Here is a 22332-nt window from a genome sequence, read left to right as displayed (position 1 = left end):
TACATCCTCTGTGCTGTCGTTCCCTTCATCTGTGTTTGTTTCCATGGAGTGCACTTTACCCTCCTTTCTCTTGCTTTTCATGCAGACCCTTGCGAAGTGATTAGCTGTACCACAGGATTTGCATATTTTTCCATAAGCTGGGCAGTGTTCTTTTCCTCGTCCATCAGAAATACCACAATATCGGCATGTATTGGGGTTGTCTAATGCAGAGTTGGCTGTAGTATTAGCATTCGCTGTGGCAAAGGGGAATTTCTTTACTGGCTGCCTGACTGTATCATTGACATTGTCCATATGTTGCCTTTCTAGCTCCATGGACCTTATCCGTATATCAGTAAGCTCTGCTGCATGGCATGTCTCCACTGACAAGACCAGCGTCAGGTCACGTTCTCTCTGCAAACGTCTGCGGGTGCCCTCATCAGTTATGCCAAGCACAATCTTATCTCTGATCAGTTAATCTCTTAAAGCACCCTAGTCACATGTAGCTGCCTTTTCCCTTAACCTAGTGACAAAGCTGTCAATGGACTCCCCGTCACCCTGTTTGCAACAACCGAAAACATAACGCTCGTAGATGACGTTCTTTGCTGGCTTAAAGTAATGTTCAAGAGCATCAAGAATAGCTGCAGCGTTACCTTGCTGAGCTGCTGTTAGGTTCAGGTTGTGTTTGTATACGTGTCGGCATTCAGTTCCCATTATAGTCCTCAAGGTGGCAGCCACTACCTCATCGTCCTTTTCCAGAAGTGCCGTTGCTAGCGCATAGTCCTCCCATTCACCTCTAAACGTATCCCAGTTCGTGCTCCAATCCCCGCTGAGCTTCATAATGGCGGGACGGGGAATTTTCGCTGCCATGTCTAACCGGTGCTAACAACACGGAAGCTAGCAAACTAGCAAACTCACTCTAGCTAATGCCAATTCCGGCGAAATTTTTATCAAATAAGCATTTGTTTGGTAAACCAGAACAGGTGACTCAAATTTGCGGAAAGCATGGTTAGTTATCCGACATGTTTCAATGTTAAAAGACGAGACAGAGGCATTGATTCGAGTAACCAGTCTTGTTCAGTACATCACAATACATCCGGGTATCTCAAGCACACCGCTGCTAGTACCAGCTAACAGGGACTCGTCCATCTCGGCAAATGAACGGCCTGTCCTCTGGGGGTTGTCGTTCTCCACACTGGCTGATGGACATTGCTGCATTGATACATTTCAGCAGTGATTTTCTTTGGCTTAGAGATTGTGCCTATTTTCTAATTTCTCAAATTTGACATATTAGCTTCATTTTTTGTCTCTTAGACATGGTAGCACATTTTGTTGCAAATCTCTATAGTTTACTTTTAGCTGAGATATTTTTCACTTGTAACTAGCTAACATTAACAGGCTAGGTTAAGCTACTGCATTAATCACTGAACGTCGTCGTCACAGACAAACAGAAAAAACTATACAATAATTGAATTGTCAGAATCATTTTTATTAATGTGAATCCCATAGAAACACACACATCACCAAAACTACCAATGATAGAGGGAGTGAACTTCTAGAGAAAGTCAGCAATGGCTATGAGCTGGTGGCTGGGGCGCCTCCGGCTGGTATAGTAGCTGGGTCAATGGGCGCCGAAATGCACACCCCCACCCAAAGAAATTGAGAAAAAAATATGAAAATATATATATATATACATTTACAAAATAACATGGGTAACTATTTACACAATTTCAATATTTGGAAGACCATCAGTCCTCTATCAAATCAAATGTATTTATATAGCCCTTCGTACATCAGCTAATATCTCAAAGTGCTGTACAGAAACCCATCCTAAAACCCCAAACAGCAAGCAATGAAGGTGTAGAAGCACGGTGGCTAGGAAAAACTCCCTAGAAAGGCCAAAACCTAGGAAGAAACCTAGAGAGGAACCAGGCTATGAGGTGTGGCCAGTCCTCTTCTGGCTGTGCCGTGTGGAGATTATAACAGAACATGTCCGAGATTTTCAAACGTTCATAGATGACCAGCAGGGTCAAATAATAATAATCACAGTAGTTGTAGAGGATGCAACAGGACAGCACCTCAAGAGTAAATATGAACAGGTTAGGGTTCCATAGCCGCAGGCAGAACAGTTGAAACTGGAACAGCAGCAAGGCCAGGTGGACTGGGGACAGCAAGAAGTCATCATGCCAGGTAGTCCTGGGGCACAGGTCCTCCTCCGAGAGAAAGAGAGAATTAGAGAGAGCATACTTAAATTCACACAGGACACTGGATAAGACAGAAGAAGTACTCCAGATATAACAAACTGACCCTAGACCCCCGACACATAAACTACTGCAGCATAAATACTGGAGGCTGAGACAGGAGGGGTCAGGAGACACTGTGATCCCATCCGATGAGACCCCCGGACAGGGCCACACACGAAGGATATAACCCCACCCACTTTGCCAAAGCTCTACACAATAGTGTGCAGCTGATGCCAGGTGCCATAGCAGTCTCTATATATATAGAGAGAGAGAACAGGGAACATAAGGTTGAATATATTATTATAGACCTGCTAGATCTACTGTCTCTTTTATATTATGACATTTCAGCTAGATCTACTGTCTCTATTATATTATGACAGACCGGCTAGATCTACTGTCTTTATTATATTACAACAGACCAGCTGTATCTACTGTCTCCATTTCACTTTGGCCATTGTTGTGGGCCTGCCCTCCCCTCAACAGCCTCAAATAGGCTATTTCATGTGGGTTGGGGTGGGGCGGCAGACACACGCATCTCACATTTCATTACATTACATTTTTATATATTGCTTGTAAAATTTAAAAAAAATCACAAATAATATTTTAGATTATTAATTTCAAACAAGGGCATTAGCATGAGAAGAACTTACCAGTCCAAAACTTGTCCTCTCCGTTCAAACAATATTCCTCCACTTGGGAATCACTAAATGAATCGTCCTACAACCATCTCTGTCTCACTTTTCCGATCAATTTCTTCTAAAATTGTATGTACATCTGTATATCTAGACTTAGACTTAGCTTTCCCTCACTTAGTCGCCATAATGATTGATATATAATCAGCTGAATCTGCGCGTTTACCAAACAATGCTGTGCGTAATATGCGTAGCTCCTTCCGGTAGAAAACTTCAATAGCGAATGACTCTAATTACGCTGGAGTTTACTACATGGACTACAAGACCAACACATAACCAATGCATATTGCCGTTTACCTCAGCTCATTGGCTATCTACCCAGCTAGATTTCAAGACGATCAGTGGTCATTGGGTTAAAATACAGTCAATCAACAAAACAGTGGTCATATCATTGGTGCACAGTGATGTCATTACTTGTTGTCTTCAAATCGGTTTCTTTGAGTCAATACGTCCCGCGAAATGGCCCATCACATTTGGTTGTGTTACAAACAAACCAGTTGATTGCAATGAAACCAAACATGACTGGAAAAGTCACGTTCTGTGTGGGTATTTACCCTGGAATGTGTCGTCGAAAAGGGAATGAGACGGAATTCACGACACAAGCGGTTCACAAAATGTTTTGTGTTAGGCTATAAAAACTGATTTTATTTTAATGCAGTTTGTGATTTTATTACTCCTGTGCTGGTTGAAATAGTTTTTTTATGGGGCTCTATCCTCAGATAATCGCATTGTATTCTTTAGCAGTAAATCATTTTTTAAACCTGACAACGCAGTTGGATTATCAAGATTCTAGGCTTTCGATACATGGGAGACACTGTATTTTCATGAATGTTTAATATAACTATTTATGTAGCGATCACCAAATGTTGTGGAATTTCAGCCCGCTAGCGGGTTCCGTGCGCAGAGAGGTTAATTTGCATAATTCTGTCAAATTAAATTGGCCTGTGTATATTTTTGTTAGCATTCAGAGCCTAATTTGAGAAGTGGAATAGCCTATCACCTGTCAGAGAGCGCAAGAGCAGCTTCTCAAAAAGCTGGTACTGGATCAAGCATGTGTTTTTGTTAGCCCAGTTAGGGCCGGCCCTGGACGAGACAAAAAAACCTGCCATCCCCCTCCCCGCTAAATTATGTACAGCAGGGGTTGGCAATCGGTTTGAACTTGGGCCAATTCTTTTCTCACCTAAAAGTCGGAGGAACAGATACAAGTGCCGTCATACCTAATCTAGCCTAGTGGGAGGGCTGGCCCTGAACCCAGTCATTGTGCAACAAATAACAATTGTAAATGCAATTGTGTTTAAAAATGGCACAATCCAAGTCATTTTAGAAACCCATCCTAGTTGTTGTGTATGGGATAGTTGATTGGTTAAGGTCATTGTCTCTCCGCTGACCCAGTCAATCAGTAAACAGAACAAAGTCATTCTAAGGTCCAATAAACCACCTTATTTTTCAGAAGAAGCGGGACTAACAATCATGTTAACAGATGTAAATCACGTTTGAATAGAGTATATAGCCGAAGGCTCTCCGCTCCCAGCGCCATTATTAGCAACAAGTACCCTAATAGTAACAAAATAAATGTTGTTATATATAAGAATTATTACATTTATGTATTAGATATGTAGGCTTATGTCTTATATATATATAAATAAAACAAATATTATTTAAAATTAGCCCTATATCTACTATACTTTTGTTATTTTCGCTGTTCATAATCACTTGGCAACATTGACTTGTCATTCATGCCATTAAAGCATATAAAATGAGAAGGAGAGACAGGATTAGAGGTAGCATATAGATAAGATTTATACTTTTCTCGGGAGGAATTTAAAAAAGCACACAGCAGGAAAAAAGGAGAGGTTAATGAGACGCAGAGCAGGGAGTCACTTACCACTACGCAGGTGCCTTACTAGAGAAGGAATCCTTAATGCAACCATGGAAAACCACAGGTGTCAATTCAGCAAATCATAAATCAAGTGGCCACCTCTACTGCGCTGTGTAGATTATAAATCTGAAGAGATGAGTTGGCAATGTAAGTAAAGTTATGTGAAATTAAATCACTGAATGATCCATCCACCTTGCGTCTCATGACAAAGCTTAACACTTTGGAGAAGTCAATGGGTTCTCGAACGGGATTCTCAAGCGAGAGACCACAGTTGACATCCACTAGTTGCACATTTCATTCATCTACACGTTTTTAAATAATAATACAAATATAAAAAATACTGAAAGATGCTGTGACGCCAAATTGCTTAAAATAAATTGAACTAATCAATAAACAAGTAGGCTACTTTCAGACATCAAAGATTGTTGTTCTCTATAATATATAAGGGGGTTAGGGTATAGGCCTGCATGAGGGGATTTGATGGAGGAAGACATTTCAACAATAATGGGGAGATCTGGACTAGGATTAATATACTGTAGCAATTTTACGAAATAGGCTTGAATTACAAACTGACCCAGCATAGCATGCATGCAGCCACCACTTCAAATGAATTAATTAAATAATACAAATAATTGAGGGTTGTTATCGACAAGTAAATTGAAGACTATCAGAAAAAGAGCCGTACGGCAATGATCAAACATTAATGCACGAGACTAGTGTTATATGGATCATAGAAAGCAAGTGAAACCTTAATCGAACCTAGCATGCGCTCACTGTCAAGGCTCAGAACTATTTTAATTTTAAGCATTGTTAAATATCCAAGCTGTGTCCCAAAACTATCATTACTGAAGTTGCACTTGAAAACTCGTTATTTACCGACTGCCTCAGACCACTCGTGGAATATCTTAATTGCGTTGTTAGATGCATTTTTTTCTGACAACTTCACAACCATTAAACTATGTAACTGTTTTCAAGTCACTATTGGCCTCATGGTGAAATCCCTGAGTGGTTTCCTTCCTTTCCGGCAACTGAGTTAGGAAGAACGCCTGTATATTTGTAGTGACTGGGTTTATTGATACACCATCTGAAGTGTAATTAATAACTTCACTTCAATATGCTCAAAGGGATATTCAATGCCTGCTTTATTTTTTGCCCGTCTACCAATAGGTGCCCTTCTTTGTGAGGCATTGGAAAACCTCCCTGATCTTAGTGGTTGAATGTGTTTGAAATTCACTGCTCGACTGAGGGACCTTACAGATAATTCATTGTCTGTGTGGGGTACAGAGAGATGAGGTAGTCATTCAAAAATCATGTTAAACACTATTATTCCACACAGAGTGAGTCCATGCAATTTATTATGTGACTTCCTAAGCACAGATTGTTGAAAAAAAGCCTTTGAATACAAAAGCATTTTAACTGCCATGAATCGGAACGATAGTGCCAGCGACGAAGAAGAACAGCCTTGGCGTAATATTATTTTCCTCACAATGTCGGGCTCCATGAACTTGTGAGTTCTCGGGTAAAACAGATGCCTGTCATTATGAAGTTGGATTTTTTTTTAAATGACAAACCCTATCTACACATTTGGCAATGGGCTCGTCCACCAGCTGATTTCCTAGTATGCCACAATGCATCAGTTTTTCCTGTTACGACTAATCTAATGAGCTAACTCTCTTGGCTACTTGTGCTCGTGGGACAAAAATGATTGGCAGGAAAGTGGCCATGTGATTCATTTTCCCAGCATATTGGGCTGAAACAAAAAAATCCAGATTGTGACTTTAAATGAGAGCCCAAAACCTAACTTGACTTATTTATGCACAACTTTGACTTTAATTTAAATCATGTTTTGTTGACATCAATAAGAATTTGGTAAAACAAAGTGAGAAAGAGTGACAGTTGTTGAATGGAATGTTTTAGTGATTGCATGACATGCAGTAGAAGAGTCGACCTGGTTAAATATTTAAAACAACTTCCAATGTTCGTGTTCAAGGTGCATTTGATTTAACTTGATGCTTGCAATTTTGGGACTATTCTATTTATTCCATACTAGGTAGATTAAATATAATGTAATGCAAATATTTCAGTCATTAGTCATTATTGAGGTTGTTGTCTTTTTTACCACTCCCATTGAACACAGATCACTTCAGATAAGTCCCTATTGGTCTTTGAACTTCAGCTGTTGAGACATCGCTCGCCGGTGAACATAGTTCTGACAGACGATTGCAAGTAAGTGTTTACACCTTTCCTTTAGTTTATTTACTTTTAGTCAAATGATTTGTATAATTTAGAGACATAATCTTTCCTCAGTTTGCCATATTTAGAAAGACCACACACTCACCAACACCTATCTTAGAATAACAGTACAACGTAAAGCACAAATAGACCGTTTAGCTTTTCTCACACCATGTGGACACATTTGTCAGTCCAGCAATGATCAATAATATGGACAATTAGCTCCATTCTGCATGTTTCAGCAACTTTTCCTCTACTGTAGTGTCTTATTGTTTGGTTATGTGTAATTATTGTCGCCTGTTATTGTGAGTGACAGTGGACAAGTAATTATACACAGCATACATTGTTGAATATCGTTTAACTGCAGCTGACATCTACATGGATTTATTGTATTAATGATTGCACATTAGTAGACTTTGACAGAGAGCTAAAGCAAGTATCAAAAATATGGCAACATGTTGTATACAACAAGATAAAGCTCTATCCTTCCTCCATGAATTACATTTTGACAACAATACTTAATAAAACATTTTAAAAAATAACGTTTATTTAACCAGGTAGGCCAGTTGAGAACAAGTTCTCATTTACAACTACAACTGTGACAAGATTAAGCAAAGCAGTGCGACAAAAACAACATAGAGTTACACATGGGATAAACAATCGTACAGTCAAAAACACTTAACACTTAAGACTTGTCTGATCACTCTATAATGACACATATTGTTTTATGACACAATATTGATATAGCTGATGTTTGGGAAGTAAGAGCTTTTAATTAGCTTTTTTACATTTCATTCAAGGGAAGTACCATAAAAGTTTTCCTGTTTGCACGTTGAAGTCCTTCAGCTATTTCATCCAGGGCAAAAACTCATGGTCAATATCTTTATCAATCCAGTTAATGATTTCCACTCGGAATGCTCATGTGTACTAAATCAAATCAAATCCAATTTTACTTGTCACATACACATGGTTAGCAGATGTTAATGCGAGTGTAGCGAAATGCTTGTGCTTCTAGTTCCGACAATGCAGTAATAACCAACGAGTAATCTAACCTAACAATTCCACAACTACTACCTTATACACACACAAGTGTAAAGGGATAAAGAATATGTACATAAAGATATATGAATGAGTGATGGTACAGAACGGCATAGGCAAGATGCAGTAGATGGTATTGAGTACAGTAAATACATATGAGATGAGTAATTAATGTAGGGTATGTAAACAAAGTGGCATAGTTTAAAGTGGCTAGTGATACATGTATTACATAAAGATGCAGTAGATGGTATAGATTACAGTATATACATATACATATGAGATGAGTAATGTAGGGTATGTAAACATTATATTATGTGGCATTGTTTAAAGTGGCTAGTGATACATTTTTTACATCAATTTCCATTCTTAAAGTGGCTGGAGTTGAGTCACTATGTTGGCAGCAGCCACTCAATGTTAGTGGTGGCTGTTTAACAGTCTGATGGCCTTGAGATAGAAGCTGTTTTTCAGTCTCTCGGTCCCTGCTTTGACGCACCTGAACTGACCTCGCCTTCTGGATGATAGCGAGGTGAACAGGCAGTGGCTCGGGTGGTTGTTGTCCATGATGATCTTCATGGCCTTCCTGTGACATCGGGTGGAGTAGGTGTCCTGGAGGGCAGGTAGTTTGCCCCCGGTGATGCATTGTGCTGGCATGCATAGAGCCTTACATAATATTTTGTTACATGTTGAAATACCATCAAATATTCCTTAAAATCAAGTCACACATTTCATTTTAACAGTGATGATTAAAATATGACTCTCGCTTCTTGTGCACTTCAACAGCAAGAGTATCAGAAAATATTTCACAGCCTGATTATGTAAAAGAAAACTCATAGTAGTTGTAAACTAGGCATGCTAATGGAACGTTTCTAGTGTATGCAAACAACACCTTTTTAGCCAGCAATAATATGCATTACATTCTCTCCTATAACTAGTCATTGAAAAATACACTTGTCTCTTTAAGGGGGAAGAAGAAATGTGACATGATCGTGTAAAAACCAACTAGCACAGGAATAATCAATTGCGTAATAGAGAAACTGCAGCTCTTCAGCTCTTGGAGAAGTCCTTGTTGCTTGCTTGCTTGCGCTGCAGTTTCTCTAGGGTATCATTGGTTAGACTAAGGTTGTTCAAAGAGGTATTTCAGAGAAGGGGATACGAGTACATGTGTAGTGGTTGAATTGGAAGAGAGAAACAATAGAATAACTCCATGACTTCAGTGTATGACCAACAACAGGTGAGATGAGGACAACTACGGAGTAGCTAAGCTTTGTAAGAAATACAATCTATGTTTAACAAACCTGCTCATGGATGCAAGGAATAATCCATCTTAATAAAACAGCTCACGTCACATACAGTAAGTCATATTGATTCTGCATCTGAAGATGGCTATGTGCTGTATTTACCACAGTATTGGACTATAATCTTAAACCAGGGCTGTTCTTCCATTATGGAGGGCAAATGTACCATGTCTGATTAACTACACAAATATTTTTTCAGAGTGACAGCCATGACTATTGGATTATATGATTCAGTGCAGGAATCTAACAAAAGCCTACAGGCTGCTGTCTCACAGGCATAAACTGAGTAAAAACTAAAGCTGTCATGAACTAAACCAGGTATGTTATGATGTTTTTTGATTGTATAAATTCCCATACCCAATGTTGGTTTTTCTGGATGCCTTTTCTATACTGAACAAAAATATAAACAATTTCAAAGATTTTGCTGAGTTACAGTTCATCGGTAAATTTAAATAAATAAATTATGCCCTCATTGATGGATTTATATACATATACATACATACATATAATACATATATGCATATGTTGGTCACAGATACCTTAACAAAAGAGGTAGGGGTGTGGATCATTAAACCAGTCAGTATCTGGTGTGATCATCATTTGCCTCGTGCAGCGTGACACATCTCCTTCACATAGAATTGATCAGGCTGTTGATTGTGGCCTGTGGAATGTTGTCCCACTCCTCTTCAATGGCTGTGCGTAGTAATTATTATTATTATTTTTTTTAAAGATTTTAACTTATGACTTATGAAAGTCAGTTAAAGAACAAATTCTTATTTCCAATGACGGCCTACTCTTGCCAAACCTTCCCATAACCCGGACAGCGCTGGGCCAATTGTATGACGCCCTGTGAGACTCCAGATCACGACCGGTTGTGATACAGCCCAGGACCGAACCAGGGTCTGTAGTGATGTCTCTAGCACTGCGATGCAGTGCCTTAGACCGCTGCACCACTCGGGAGCTAGTAGATCCTGAATATTGGCGGCAACTGGAACGCGCCGTTGTACACGTCGCTCCAGGTCATCCCAAACATGCTAAATGGGTGATATGTCTGGTGAGTATGCAGGCCATGGAAGAACTGGGACATTTTCAGCTTCCAGGAATTGTGTACAGATCCTTGTGACATGGGGTCGTGCATTATCATGCTGAAACATGAGGTGATGGATGAATGGCATGCCAATGGGATTTAGGACCTCGTCACGGTATCTCTGTGTATTCAAATTGCCATCGATAAAATTGTATTTGTTGTCCATAGCTTATGCCTGCCCATACCATAACCCTACCGCCACCCCGGGGCACTCTTTTCACAACATTGACATCTCAAATCGTTCGCCCATACAACGCCATACACGTGGTCTGCGGTTGTGAGGCCGGTTCGACATACTGTCAAAATCTAGAAAACAACATTGGAGGCGACTTACGGAACTTAACATACAACTTAACATACAATTCTCTGACAATAGCTCTGATGGACATTCCTGCTGTCAACATGTCAATTGCACACTCCCTCAAAACAAGACATCTGTGGCTTTGTGTTGTGTGACAAAACTGCACATTTTAGAGTGGCCTGTTATTGTCCCTAGCACACGGTGCCCAAATTATAGAGAAATAAGCTTTTCTGGGATTTTTTACATAAGCTCATGAAACATGGGACCAACAACACTTTGCATGTTACATTAAATGTTTTGTTCAGTATAGATTACATTGTGGTGTGATATATTTACAAGGAACTTGGAAACAGTGTGCAAGCCCTCCACACATTACATAGGACAGGTGCTATTTGGCCTTACTGGTTGTTGTTGCTTATCCACTATCCAGGCCTATTTTTTATCATCCTTGTTTTAGCAGTTAAAACATGACTGCCACATTATTATTATTATTATTATTATTATAGTTCTGGATGGCGGTATGAGAGGTTTTATAATAAACACCGTTACAGAGATTAAATTAATTAAAGGGCTCTTAAGAATAAAAAAGTGTTTCAGGCAGTGATAAAACATGATACAGCATATTGTAGAATACTTCCCATAAATGTCATGTGAGCAACCTGGTCTCAGAGCGAAACATATTATTTATTTATTACATACACCAGTTTGATTTGACCGTTTTCTATGATATATTACATTTGACTGCTTTAGTATGATATATTGCATTTGACTCCTTTAATTTGATATATTACGTTTGACCGCTTTAGTATGATATATAACGTTTGACCACTTTAGTATGATATATTGCATTTGACTCCTTTAATTTGATATATTACGTTTGACCGCTTTAGTATGATATATAACGTTTGACCACTTTAGTATGATATATTGCATTTGACTCCTTTAATTTGATATATTACGTTTGACCGCTTTAGTATGATATATTACGTTTGACTGCTTTAGTATGATATATTACGTTTGACCACTTTAATTTGATATATTACGTTTGACCACTTTAGTATGATATATTACGTTTGACCACTTTAGTATGATATATTGCATTTGACTCCTTTAATTTGATATATTACATTCGACTGCTTTAGTATGATATATTACGTTTGACCACTTTAGTATGATATATTACGTTTGACTGCTTTAGTATGATATATTATGTTTGGCCACTTTAGTATGATATATTACGTTTGACTGCTTTAGTATGATATATTACATTCAACTGTTTTAGTATCATGTGCCATGTTAGATTAGGGGTTAAGGTTAGGAGAAAGGTTAAAGTGTTAAGGTTATAGAGAAGGGTTAGCTAACATGCTAAGTGGTTGCAAGGTAGCTAAAAAGTGGTAAGTAGTCCAAAGTTGCTAATTTGCCAAAATGAGATTCAAACACCCAAAACACAACTTTTGGGTTGCTAGGCATTTGTGTATGTTTGGTATGACCTAATGTCATACCAAATGTAACATATCATACTAATTTGAGTGTTCCAGATTTACGTATACAAATGTAATGGGCTCAATTTTGCTCACACAAAATAGCACTGAGCTGTGCAACAAATACTGTAAAATGTACTTTACTCTGCAGGGTGATTGATGTTACTATTTTTATAATAGTAAACACTATAATGTCTTAACTATCATAAGAGTACGAGTAGATTTTAAATGGTTTCCATGTTAGCTAGTTTATTAATATAACTTAAATGTTTCCCTCCACTCTGCAATGCAGGTGAAGGGAAAAGCAATACCAATTGTACTTTGGCTGAACATGACAAATTCCCTCTAACAGTAGCGAATTCAAAAGCTCACAGTTGGCAATGTCTGTTACTCACACACATTATATTATGTTTGAAACTACTTTTGTTTCTTGTCAATTGGCCACATTTCATTACCCCTTTTTGGAGCACTCTCAGCATGAGATTAAAAGCTCAGCATTTAAATATATGACAGTGGTTTTGTCTGGTCTGCTTTCATGCTGGCCAACTAGCCACTGAAGTTAAAAAAGAGTAGGATGGATATTGTCTGATATGAGTACTTTAGTACCTTTTAACTCTGTTCCCTACTTTCCTCCTCATAAATCAAATGATAAAATCCAACTTGACAAAAGAAATGTGACCAGATATGCAGAGGTCAGTGACACATTTCTACAAAAAGGAATGTGCCTGTTCAGTGAGGAGAAATCAAATCACATGTATTTATAAAGCCCTTCTTACATCAGCTGATATCTCAAAGTGCTGTACAGAAACCCAGCCTAAAACCCCAAACAGCAAGCAATGCAGGTGAAGAAGCATGGTGGCTAGGAAAAACTCCTAGAAAGGACAGAACATCAGAAGAAACCTAGAGAGGAAGCAGACTACGAGAGGTGGCCAGTCCTGGTTATGGTTATGCCGGGTGGAGTCTGGTTATGCCGGGTGGAGATTATAGCAGAACATGGCAAAGATGTTCAAATGTTCATAGATGACCAGCAGGATCAAATAATAATAATCACAGTGGTTGTCGAGGGTGCAATAGGTCAGCACCTCAGGAGTAAATGTCAGTTGGCTTTTCATAGTTCAGAGTATCTCTACCGCTCCTGCTGTCTCCAGAGAGTTCTAAACAGCACGTCTGGTACAGGTAGCACGTCCGGTGAACAGGTCAGGGTTCCATAGCCGCAGGCAGAACAGTTGAAACTGGAACAGCAGCACGGCCAGGTGGACTGGGGACAGCAAGGAGTCATCAGGCCAGGCAGTCCTGAGGCATGGTCCTAGGGATCAGGTCCTCAGAGAGAGAGAGACAGAAAGAGAGAAAGAAAGAGAGAGAGTGAGAATTAGAGATAACATACTTAAATTCACACAGGACACCGGATAAGACAGGAGAAATACTCCAGATATAACAGACTGACATTAAAATGAAGCTCAATGGGAGACATCCCTGCCTCCAGCTGTTTGCTTAGAAATTCTAGGGACAGTTAGGAGGCCTGCATCTTGTGACCGTAGCGTACATGTAGGTATGTACGGCAGGACCAAATCGGAAAGATAGGTAGGAGCAACCCCATGTAATATTTTGTAGGTTAGCAGTAAAACGTTGAAATCAGCCCTTGCCTTAACAGGCCAGTGTAGAGAGGCTAGCACTGGAATAATATGATAATTTTTTAGGTTCTGGTCAAGATTCTAGCAGCTGTGTTTAGCACTACCTGAAGTTTATTCAGTGCCTTATCCGGGAGCGTTGCAGTCATCTAACCTAGAAGTGACAAAAGCATGGATACATTTTTCTGCATCATTTTTGGACAGAAAGTTTCAGATTTTTGCAATGTTACGTATATGGAAAAAAGCTGTCCTTGAAACAGTCTTGATATGTTCATCAAAAGAGAGATCAGGGTCCAGAGTAACACCAAAACACCTATAATAGAGGAACTGGAGGAACCCTGGACTGGAGGCATGGCTTAGTAGAACCTTGGCTTTCAGATAGATATTTTTAGGTCACCCATGGGAGTAAATGTCATTCCTGTTCATCTTTTCTGTTGTATTGTCATCACATGTTAAGGTTGAAAACTGACAGTTTTGTAGATTCAATGAGACTTACTGAGGTGTATGAGTTCCTCAAGATCCTATGCAAAGTTGGAATAGTACCACTTTATTACACTATGCAATCAGCAATGTTAATTATAACTATGATATTAGAATGTGTAATATGCACAAATATTCAAGGAAAATTTACATTTGCAGTGTACAACCATAACATGATGAACAGAAGTTATATTTACTCTAACTGGTGGCCAAAAAGAACCCTGTGAATGCAAAGCCTCCGATCTTCTGATAGGCTGCCACCTCTACAATATATTATTTTAAAAGTTCCAAATTAAACACCTCCCATCACAAAAGGGGGGTCCACGAACGAAGACCATTTTTCAGAGGGGTTCCTAAAGGAACCTTTTTGATCTTGAAAGGTTCCCAGTGTGACAATCTTCCAGGCTCTTCCAGGCTCTTTTACTTCTAAAGGCGTCGGCATGCTTCCTAGCCGAAACAGGTTAGAAGAGTTTGTGTACCGGTCAAAAGTTTCAGAACATCTACTCATTCAAGTTTTTATTTTATTTTTTACTATTTTCTAAATTGTAAATTAATAGTGAAGACATCAAAACTATGAAATGTAGTAACCAAAAAAAAGTGTTAAACAAATCAAAATGTGTTTTCTTCGAGATTCTTTAAATGGCCACCTTTTGCATGATGACAGCTTTGCACACTCTTGGCATTGCAGCCCAAATGAATCATTCACAAGTTCAAGTAACAGACACATCTCAACATCAACTGTTCAGAGAAGACTGTGTGAATCAGGCCTTCATGGTCAACTTGTCCTTCTGTGTGAGAAATAAATATTATAAACATACTCTGGGATAGTTGTGGGATGTGATAGATCCCAAGTGAATACAGTGTCGTGGAAATGTCCTATATTACCAAATAATGAGAGAGCAAACTACACACAAGTCAAGAGTCATATTATAAAGTAAATCTTTAATTATGAGGTTCACCATAGCCCTGTGACTCTCAGATCAATTCAGTGTCTATAAATGAATATATCTGAGAGTGCTTACACAACAGTTATTAGTATAATTTATAGCCAAGACACACCCATCTCAACTCACATGACGAATAACAGATCTTAGGAACATTACACAAATAACCTTTTACTTGAAAGAGGAGTATCCCATAGCTAGATAGCATTAGCTATAAATTGTTGTTCAGTTTGGTCTCCTAAACGAAGTTCTTTATCTCATTCTTGGTACCACTTAGGACCAAAACATTACCTTATCCAAAGGCATATATTAATTGTAATGTAATGCTTTATTATAAAAGTGTATTTTTATGGTGAAAATTATCTTATCGCCTATGTACAGTATGCCAGTTAGGCTCTACATTGGTTGTAAAGAGGATTAATGTGCTTAATTTTAAGAAGTTATCATGCCACTTTAGTTGTGATACATGGGCTAGGCTACAAGAGGTGGGTGACTATGATTAGAAAAAGTCGACAAAAAAAGATATGTGCTGTTTCTTGCCTTACTACACATGCTGGGCATCATTCACACGTGATAATATTGTCACCCATTAGTCTATTCTTCATTTAGTCTTGTCTTTACATATGCTAAACAATATATGTGTGAAATTGGTTTGGATTTAGATTGGACCATTATCATGCACCTGTCTTGGAACAGAGGCCAAGGGAAAAAATACATGTCATCTATGCACATAAATAGTGAATGGAAGACACTTTCCCCGTGGTTCATTTCCATGCCGGCCAGATAGGCTATGCTCCTGTTGTAAAGCAAAACAATGTGCTTAATATTAGCAAAGTTGAGAAATAAATATAGAAAGCTGATGGGGCCTCCTCTTTTTAATTGAGGCCATCGAAACCCTGTTTTGTCACACAATTTCATAGCCTATAGAGATGTTGCGCAATGAGCTCATAGACTCTCAGGAGTGTTCGATTAGATTTCAATAACATTTGCATTGATGTCAGAGTGATTATAGGAATAATAGAGTGCTGGTTGCCATGCAGTTAGCAAGTTTGGTAGGCTACTAATGACTACCAGCAGCATCAGAGCATGGAGAAGCCTAGTTAATGTGACTAATGTGGTCATCACTTGTGACCGCTGGTGTGGCGTTAACAGGCCTAGTCACACCAGATACTGACTGGTTTTCTGATCAACCTTTTCTTCCTTTTTTTAAGGTATCTGTGACCAACAGCTGAATATCTGTATTCCCAGTCATGTGAAATCCATAGATTAGGTCTTAATTAATTAATTTCAATTGACTAATTTCCTTATCTGAACTGTAACAAAGAAAAATCTTTGAAATTATTGCATGTTGTATTTATATTTTTGTGCAGTGTACATTTGTGATTTTATTTTCAAATTATCTGTTGCTCGGTGAACATGCGAGAATAAATAATAATAATAATAATAGCAATATGGATTGTGTAAAGAGATAGATGGGAGGGGTTGAATGGAGCTGAAGGGTGGGACTATATAGCTTCAGAACTTTTGTGAAAGAGCACAGTTAGAAATATATTGCAAATAGACATCAGAACATCAGAAATAGAGGATAGATTGGGCCCGTAAAATGTATATAGAATGAATAAGCTGTGGAAACCTAAGTGTTGTTGTTCATTAGTTTACCCCAAAAAGGGGAGGAGTGGCAGGGTTTACAGGAAATAATACAGGAAAATATATTTTTTAAAGATATTGTGTGTATATATATATATATATATATATATGTATGTGTGTGTATATTAGTGTGTGTGTGTGTGTGTGTGTGCGTGCGTGTGTGTATATATATATTCTATAAATATACTACCGTTCAAATGTTTGGGGTCACTTAGAAATGTCCTTTTTTTGAAAGAAAAGCTAATTTCTTGTCCATTAAAATAACATCAAATTGATCAGAAATACAGTGTAGACATTGTTAATGTTGTAAATGACTATTGTAGCTGGAAACGGCAATTTCAGATTTTTTTTATGGAATATTGACATAGGCGTACAGAGGCCCATTATCAGCAACCATACTCCTGTGTTCCAATGGCACATTGTATTAGCTAATCCAAGTTTATCATTTTAAAAGGCTAATTGTTCATTAGAAAACCCTTTTGCAATTATGTTAGCACAGCACAACTGTTGTCCTGATTTAAGAAGCAGTAAAACTGTCCTTCTTTAGACAAGTATCTGGAGCATCAGCATTTGTGGGTTCGATTACAGGCTCAAAATGGCCAGAAACAAATAATTTCATCTGAAACTCGTCAGCCTATTCTTGTTCTGAGAAATTTAGGTTATTCCATGCGAGAAATTGCCAAGAAACTGAATATCTCATACAACGCTGTGTAAGACTCCCTTCACGGAACATTGCAAACTGTTTCTAAACAGAATAGAAAGAGGAGTGGGAGGCCCCGCTGCACAACTGTGCAAGAGGACAAGTACATCAGAGTGTCTAGTTTGATAAACAGACTTCTCATAAGTCCTCAACTGGCAGCTTCAGTGAAGAGGCGACTCAGGGAAGCTGGCCTTCTAGGCAGAGTTCCTTTGTCCAGTGTCTGTGTTCTTTTGCCATCTTAATCTTTTTTTTATTGGCCAGTCTGAGATATTGCTTTTTTTATGCAACTCTGCCTAGAAGGCCAGCATCCCAGAGTCGCCTCTTCCCTGTTGATATTGAGACTGGTGTTTTGCGGGTACGATTTAAAATGATAAACTTGGATTAGCTAACTTGCTAGCCACTTCCAGACACAAATGAGAGAACAGCTCACTTGTTAAACTGTTTTCATGTTATCCAGAGCATTGGTGACTAACTGTGCTGCTGGCAACAATTGAATTACCTTTTTTGCCAACGTTTACTGACACCGGCCATACTCAACGGGTGTTGAGCGTTTTTAAATTTGTCAGTTATTCTGTGAATTTACCAGCTACGTCTATCAACAGCCGTTGCAGTGACATCATGAACATTGTATTGAAATGGTAACTTGCATAGTGGAGTCTTTTGTTTAGACATGTAGCTAGATAGCTAAACAATCAACCATAATCCCAACTCATAACGTTACTAACCTGCATGAATCTGCATGTAACTAACAAACCAGGTTCAATGTTTGCTAGCTAACATTAGGCAATAACTAGCAATGCAAATCGCTCTGATATATGAAAAATATTACTACACAGATCATACACGTAATGTTAGCTAGTGAGACAGCCAGCTAAAGTGAGCTAGCTAGCTAAAAGTACGCTTTAAATTGAAATGATAATGATTTTCTGACAAAATTAGAAACATGTAATATCTAAAAATGTAGCTAGCTAGACTATCTTATACTTGGATGGACACTTCTTCCCTGTCACAGATGCCATGGTTGCCCTTAGTTTGAAGATGTAATCTGGAGACGTGTTTTATTCAACAGCCTTCTGTGTTTTCTCGTTTCGACTCCCTCTACATATTTGAAGTCAAATGCAATCATTTTCTCCATCTCCTTAGCTATCATACTCTAATTCCACTGGACATTCCACTGATTTCAAAACTCGGTTCTCCAGAAAGTGGAGAGAAACACGTTTGCAGTTCTACTATTGTGATATATTTAAAAAAAATCTGTGTTAGAAAGGATTACCTACACATACTGACCAGCTAATGTTATAGACAGAAGCGTGCTACGTGGCAGACCAATCCAAACTCATCTCTGGACATGTCCAGCCCACCCATTATCTCAGTCAATCATGGCTAGCGGAAAGGTTCCTGACTTTTTCCATGGCTAAACTAACTAGGCTCGTAACTTAACAATTGTATTCATATTTATTGATGCCATACAAGTTTGTAATTAAGGCACATGAAAGTTCACATGTTCCAGAAGGCATTTCTGCAAAAAACGCATTTTTACATTCAAATGGCTCTCCTGTGAAGTAGTGACGCGCGACATATGCATAGTTTCTTGAAACGAGTCACAAATATACTATGTAGTATTTAAAAAAATAAATCAGTTGTCCACATAAGCTTATGTCTAATGAGTCAATATCCGGCCATACCATGTATGATATCTGGAGGGAATCCACAAATGATTTGTACATGTAAGAAAAATATGGATTTCACATTGTTAAATTATTGAGCATGTGCTGGAAACTCAGAAATGCACCAGAAAATGTGCTTTCAAAATGTGCTTTCAAGATCCGGATATGGACCTCAGCCAAGATAAGTTTCATATCTTGAATGTGGTGAGAGGACTGTGGGTTAGAGGGATATGATTCTGAGAAACCGTTGTCGCCACACAATTGACTGTGACTTCATTGTGCCATTGCTAGATATGTTTATTTATTACCTAGTTTTAACTGTTAGTTTGTTTTGCCAATATCTCATGTGTTGTCAGGTTAAGGTTTCTGTTATTTTCAAATATCAGTTCTGAGTCCATATCAAGAAATGTCCATGTGTGATATTCTGAGTAATATTATAAATATCTAAAAGACGCATCTGGATTCAGAATTTGTCATCATATGGTGCATGTCCACAAAACTCAAAATATGCATTGGAAATGGTCTGTATTCTCTAGAACAGTGGTTCCCAAACTGTGGAGCGAGAGTGGTCGGCAGGGGGGCGCAGTGGTCCCCCCCCCCCTAAACTTAGTCCGGCTTAAAAGTTGTAATAGTAGAATGCACAAGGTGCAATTTCGAAATTGGGTAGTGCATCATCAGTTTTCCTCTTGTCATGTCAGTCATTGCATACCTTTAGAGAGCTATTCATGGAAATGTCCAGAACAACTAGCCCATGTCAGCTAACATTCTTTTGCTAGGTTTTTTAGCCCACATATTTTGTAGTAATTTTCGTGTCACTCAAATATAAAATTCAAAAGGCACTCGCACATCTGAGCAATCTCTTTGCAGGTGCATGGCAACAGTTGAACAAGATGAAGGACAAAGGAAACCGCACACTGCTCTTGGTAGTATCACTGATATTTAATAAGTTTACGTATCGGCCTCACGGCCTTCGTCAGAGCTTTTGTGAATTTTTTACATTTAGCATCCTTATGTAGACCTAGCCCCACCCACATCCGTTCCACGCATGGAAAGGGGTTGGAGGCAAAGGAAATACAAATAAGTGCTACCAAAAGAAATAAGCTTTTTGCCCTGAATACAAATCATTTTGTTTGGGGAAAATCCAACGATACACATCCCTGAGTACCACTCTTCATATTTTCAATCATGGTGGTAACTGCATAGTGTTATGGGTATGCTTGTCATCAGCAATAATAATTAGCCTAACATGACAGTAGCCTAAATTATTCTTCAAAATAACCCCACCTTCTTCAGCTGGAGCTCAGGCTTAGTGGTTCTCATTTGAACCCTCAATCATATTTTGTAAAGAAGAGTGACCGTGTGTTTTTGCACAATATCTTAATTCAATTGGCTCTAAATATTGTATGACATATCTGCTGACATATCTGGTAGCCTAAGTTTAAACTGATACAATTACCTAGATGACAAAGAACAGGACTATACACACAAATATACATTTACATTTTGGTAATTTATTCTGACTTGTTGTTTATTGACTACAGCTCAGCGTTCAACACCATAGTGCTGACCCTGGGACTAAACACCTCCATCTGCAACTGGATCCTGGACTTCCTGATGGGCCGCACCCAGGTGATAAGGGTGGGTAAACAACAAAACTACCACGCCGATACTGAAAACACCTAGGCCCCTCAGGGGTGCATGCTTAGTCCCCTCCTGTACTCCCTGTTTCCACATGACTGCGTAGCCAAGCACGACTCCAACACCATCGTTAAGTTTTCTGACAATACAACAGTGATAACGATGAAACAGTCTATAGCGAGGAGGTCAAAGACCAAAACTGGCCAATGCTAAGAACACAATAACACCTATGTTGTTAAAGATTAGGCTACTTAAATTATGTGAAAAATGAGGCCCTTTATTAAATATTAGGCCTACTTTTATGTATTAGTCTTTGCAAGATCAACCACAATTGCTCATCACTTAAGATTCTCTAAGAGTTAGCCTAGCCATGATTAGGCTACTATTCATCTCAGTTTGGATTAAAAAAGATTAGGAGAGCCTCCCTCATGATTTGAGGTTTTCTTTCAAAAAATCTCTACTTACTTTCACAAAAGAGTGTACTGCATGTACACTGCATGTATTAAATAGGGCAAATGTTGTTTTGCTTGGGTTTGGCATTCGTCAATCGTTGAGCTAACACATTTTGATATTTCACAAGGACTGCCACGTCTTTGGAAATAAACCCCTCATACCTATTTATTTCTGAAATCACATGGGATCTTATCCAGAGTTAATGTCACGTTCTGACCTTCGTTATTTTGTTATGTCGTTGTTTTAGTATGGTCAGGGCGTGAGTTAGGTGGGTAGTCTATGTTTTATATGTTGTGGTTTTGTGTTTGGCCTGGTATGGTTCTCAATCAGAGGCAGGTGTCGTTCATTGCCTCTGATTGAGAATCATACTTAGGTTGCCTTTTCCCACCTGTGTTTTGTGGGTGATTGTTTTCTGTTATGTGTCTGTCACCTTACAGAACCGTTTCGTTCTCTTTTGTTATTTTGTTTAGTGTTCTCTGTTTAATAAATATAATGATGAACACTTACCACACTGCGCTTTGGTCCTCACCTCATTCCAACGATGAGCGTTACAGTTAAATTCTTTTATCAAATCAAATGTATTTATATAGCCCTTCTTACATCACCTGATATATCAATGTGATGTACAGAAACCCAGCCTAAAACCGCAAAACAGCAAGCAATGCAGGTGTAGAAGCACGGTGGCTCAGAAAAAATCCCTAGAAAGGCCAAAACCTAGGAAGAAATCTAGAGAGGAACCAGGCTATGAGGGGTAGCCAGTCATCTTCTGGCTGTGCCGGGTGGAGATTATAACTGAACATGGCCAAGATGTTCAAATGTTCATGAATGACCAGCATGGTCAAATAATAGTAATCACAGTGGTTTTTGAGGGTACAACAGGTCAGCATCTCAGGAGTAAATGTCAGCAGGCTTTTCATAGCCGATCATTCAGAGTATCTCTACCGCTCCTGC

General features: G+C 38.7%; 1 protein-coding gene across 1 annotated transcript in view; it reads left to right on the top strand.

The window, feature by feature from the left end:
- The first annotated feature begins 6823 nt into the window (after nucleotides 1-6823).
- LOC110493193 (equilibrative nucleoside transporter 1-like) overlaps nucleotides 6824-22332 on the top strand; it is a 40271-nt gene continuing 24762 nt past the window's right edge. Inside the window, exon 1 of the mRNA XM_036948395.1 lies at nucleotides 6824-7016. The gene's annotated coding sequence lies outside the window, so the exon portion shown is untranslated. The remainder of the gene's footprint in view (nucleotides 7017-22332) is intronic.

Source organism: Oncorhynchus mykiss, chromosome 17, assembly GCF_013265735.2.
Source record: "Oncorhynchus mykiss isolate Arlee chromosome 17, USDA_OmykA_1.1, whole genome shotgun sequence".
Lineage (NCBI taxonomy): Eukaryota > Metazoa > Chordata > Actinopteri > Salmoniformes > Salmonidae > Oncorhynchus > Oncorhynchus mykiss.
The sequence above is the reverse complement of the archived record's forward strand: the minus strand, read 5'-3'. Positions and strand labels throughout refer to the sequence as shown.